This window comes from Leptopilina boulardi, unplaced genomic scaffold (genome assembly GCF_019393585.1).
Source record: "Leptopilina boulardi isolate dan_hultmark-lab unplaced genomic scaffold, ZJU_Lbou_2.1 LbouV2_229, whole genome shotgun sequence".
Classification (NCBI taxonomy): domain Eukaryota; kingdom Metazoa; phylum Arthropoda; class Insecta; order Hymenoptera; family Figitidae; genus Leptopilina; species Leptopilina boulardi.
The window spans coordinates 3210582-3215300 of record NW_026137784.1 but is presented as its reverse complement, the minus strand read 5'-3'; positions in this window follow the sequence as shown (position 1 = coordinate 3215300).

Sequence of the window (4719 nt, the reverse complement as noted above, 5' to 3'; positions counted from 1 at the left end):
ATGCATGAAATTCAACGAGTGATAATCTCTATTGAACAGTTTGAATTTAACTTTTGAGAATCGAATTGAACCCGGAAAACTGTTGTTTGAATGCCTTTTGAAAGTTCAACTTTTGAAGTCTCTGAGGAATTAATATCAGTGCTGCAAACTGGAGCAGGAGAAATTTCAAATTACCATTAAATTGAGATCGAATGTTTCTCTTAATCACCTCTCGCACATATATATAGACGTATTTTGTTTGAGTAAAAAAAAAAAATTAATGCAATTTTTCTTCTATTTTTTTTTTAAATATAATTACGCGTGTTACTGGAAATTCAAGTATAAACTGTTTCATAAAAAAAAATGTTGGAGAGATACTTTGAAATTTTCATTAAAAAAAAAAATTAATTAATCCACACTCGCGTAGCAATATTCCTGAAAATGGGTAATTGGAGAAATAGGTTTTGGATTAATGCGCTAATTTGCGTCTATATGGTTCAAGGAGCTTGGTAGATCGAGAGAGGGAGGGTCATTTATAGAAAATTGGATGCTCCGGTAGAAGAAGAGATCGTTTAAGGAATATCGTATCAGTTAAAGATAATATATACGTTTTTGTGAAATTTTCCTTATATGCGGAAAATTTAATTGAAGTTTAATTTTTCTGGTGAAAAATAAAAATTAATTGAGCATAACAGTTTGTGGGATAAGAAATTATTTTTTCGCTCAAATAATTTTAATCGTGATATAAATTTTTAATTTTCCGGACACAAAAAAAAAATGTTGTATTAAATAACCAAATTTGTTTGAAACAACCAAATTCTCTGTTGAATAAATTTATTGTTTTTTTTAAGACCACATTGTTTTATGTGAATACAAAAAAAATTGGTATATTTGGTTTAAATAAAATTTTTTTCTTCATAAGAAGCGAAAGTTTTTTCATAATTTAGTCGAAATGGTAATAAAACGTAACTAATGATAATTTGTTTTGTATATACATATATATTTGACAGAGAAATTTGAGATAGTTGCCGATTGTAAAATCAGAGCATCATATCAGCGGTCTCTCGATAATCGAAGCCCTATAACCGCTACAATGCAGAAAATTCTCTGCCATGGTAATTTGTCAGATGCAGCTAATTTCAAATTATCTCTGGCATTTCATGCTTCTGGCAACGCTATGTTTGATAATTATGCTAATGAGTATAAGGAAAATCCTTTGTCGCATTATACATTTGAAGATAATATTCCCAGAGAGTTGTTGCGTATTATTTCAAAAAAATTTCTCCAACCTCTTTTTTCAAAAAGAAAAAAAAAATTCTGTATTCCAATTATTCTCCTTGTGAAAAAAGTAGACAAAACTTATTTGTTTCTAATTCACTCAGAGGAAAGCTTTTTTTTTAACCAAAATTTTGTTTAGCAATACATTTTTTTGGTTGTTTCAAACAAATTTTTTTCTGAGTCCTTTTCGATATGTTTAAGTAAAAGAAAAATTTTCTAAATTTTGAAGTGGATAAAAATATTCTGCTTATAATTTAAATATTTATTTATTTATTGAGATAATATAAATTCATGTGCATATTATGAGTCTCTGATTTCTTCAATGAAAATTATTTGTTATTGTGTTGTAAAAAAAAGTGCAATTAGTGTGCGAATGAAGAGGTAATTAATTCTCTTGTTAAAAACTAAGAGAAAAGAAAATGAAAGCTCATGCGAAGCATTAGCGAGTCGTAAAAGAGAGAGAATCATGCCGTGAGGGAGAGATGAATCTAGGTTAGATGTGATGCTGCGAAATGCCTTCATTGTCACACAGTGCAAATGTGTTCATACAACATAGCTTTATGTTATTTTGCACAAGACGCACTTTTACCCTCCATATAATGTTTTTTCCAACTTTGTAGGTGAAAACTAACTTTGGATAACGAAACGTGTATATAATATGTGCCAACGGAAAAGCTCACACATAAACATATATAAATTATATACATAGAATAAAGAGCAGTTAATTCACGCCCCATTTTTGCCAATGTAAACTTTCTTCACGCCACTCGTACCAACAATGAATTTCTACTCGACCCCGTTTAGATAATCAGCCTATCATCATCCAACAATGTTACATTAAACTTATACAAAGGAAATATTGTTGCGGAATTCCTTTTAGAATTTTATGCAAATTAAGTTCATAAGCAGATTATACCAAGTAGTGTAAATATATGTATATATATATATATATATATATATATATATATATATATATATATATATATATATATATATATATATATATATATACATATTATATGTAGATATAGATATATAGATGTAGATATTTTTTCTTTTTTGATGTCATCTTTTTTTTTGCGCACTCACAATACGAGAGTCGAATGTGGAAAAGGGGAATACAAATTTATCAACGGTCTTTCATTACGAAAGAATTTTTTTTGTGAGTGCCAGTTAGTTTCCAGACTCTTGAACTGAAAGTGCAATCGTTATTTATTTTTTTTGGAAAAAAAAATTTGTGTGTGTGTGCAAGTCAGCTTCAATCAGACAAAATGGTTTATATTCTTGTAAATTTAGTACAAGTGTTAAAAGTATGTTATAGTCAGACTTCAAATTTTGGAACCAGCAGTAGCGGTAGTAGTAGTAAAAGTCAGTTTTCGTCAGACATAATTTTTCCAACGTTTAGAAATTGAAATTTTTGACATTTTCATATTAGTAGTGAAAGTCTGTTTCAGGCAGAAGAAAATTGTTTCAGTAGTTACAGCCAGTTTTGGTCAGACAGTAATTTTTCAAATTTCGTAACTTATTTATAAGTAGAAAATACAGTTTTAGTCGGCCAAATTTTTATTTGGAACTTAGTAATAATTAGTAAATAGTAAATTATATAGTAATTCTTTGATCAGTAGTCAGACAACAGTTTTCCAAATATTCGCAACTTATTGGTGGAACAAGACAGTTTCAGTCAGACCTAATTTATTGGAATTTTAATCAGTGGTAAAAAAGTTTCAATTAGACTCTTTTCTTTAAAAAAAAAATCTTGTTACATTAGTTTCAGTAGTAACAGTCACTTTTAGTCAGACATGAATTTTTGTAACTTCTAAGTGGAAAAGTCAATTTTAGTAAGATAAAATTTATTTTTGTTATATGTCACTTTTGGTATCAATTTAATATTTTTAAATTAATTCCATATAATTTATCGAGAGCCCTTTCTTATTTTCATATATGTAAATTAGATTAAACTCCATAAGAAAAAATTGTTGGAATTTTCTTTTATTAGATAATTTTTTTTTCTCACGCCTGATGTCCTTTTGTGCCCCGACACAATATGAGAGAAGTGTTGGTAGGAAAAAAAAAGTAGAGCATAAATTTATCAACGTGCTTTAATCATGGAAGAAGTAATTTTGTTAAATAATGTGGAACCTTTTGTCGTTGAAGTAATCATCGTAAATTCCGTGTGCTTTATGTCTCACGTGTTGAGAATCTTGATAGGGAATTAAAAAAAAAGCAATTTACTTTTGTCGCACTGTAATTTTCTGACCTTTTCCCGTATTTTTTTTTGTTTGAAAAAGATTTTTCTCTTTTCTCTGTTAAGTATAATGTTTAGTTATACGATAGTATTGTTTTTATCTTGGCTGATAAAAATCTCACCTCCTTTAAATTTTGCTAAAAGGGTTAATTATTTTTGTATAAATAATGCTTTTGTTTTTTTTTTATTTTTTGTAGTTTTTTGTAATTTTATTTTTTTGGTTCATGTCTTATATATAATTATTTGTTTGACCTCCTGCTTCTTCGGGTTCTCCCTTTTTTTTGCCTTTAATTTGGCGCAAAGAGACAAGTTTTAATGAGGACTCTAATGAAATTTAAAATAAAAGTTTTTGGATGAAATTAGCTAGGACAATTATCGTGGCAGTAAGGGAACATTGTGAGGAGAGTTTTCCCTTTAGTTTCTTCTTGGCATCACCTTTAAGAAGGCAAGTTTGTGGAGCACTCGAGCCACCTAATGCTTAGAGAGAGAGTCGAGTGGACCAGAGTGAAGTATTTCAAACGCGACTTCTGTTCTAACACGACTTACTACACCCTTAAGAGGCGTAGCGTGCACTTTTCAATCGTCATTTACTATATCAAGGTATGCAGCCACTCTTGAACAATTCAATTCTCTCTTCTTTTTCTTTTTCCATTTTCCACCATTTTTCCATATATTCAAAGAAAAATTTTTTTCTTCTCGCACACAACTCAAGATTTTTATTCTCATTTTCAATTTTTTTTTATCATTGAAATTTTTTTTTTTTTTTGCCAATATTTCTATAATGAAAAAAAGAAAATTTTTTTCAAGAAATAATTTCTTTTTTCAAAGAAAAAATGAATTGCATTATTATGAAAATATTGATAAAAAAAAAGCAATCAAGTTTCCGGTAACAAGAAGAGCGTCATAATCAATGGCTTCATGAGCTCTAAACGTTCAATCAAGGTGACATTGTGCTCAATAAAAGCGTGTCATTCGTGGCGTGATACAAATTTGTAGAGGTTGTGTTATGTTTATCTTTGACAGATTGACTGAATTAAAATGTAAATTTAATGAATTATTCAGCACAATCTCGAATAATATTGTGTATACGATAATGAATTGCCAGGGAATGTTTTTTTTTCCTTTCTTTTATCATCATAAAATCGGGAAAATTCTGTTGATTGCTTTCATTATGAATATATCCGTTTAATCAGAAATTCTATCAATTTTGAAGTTAT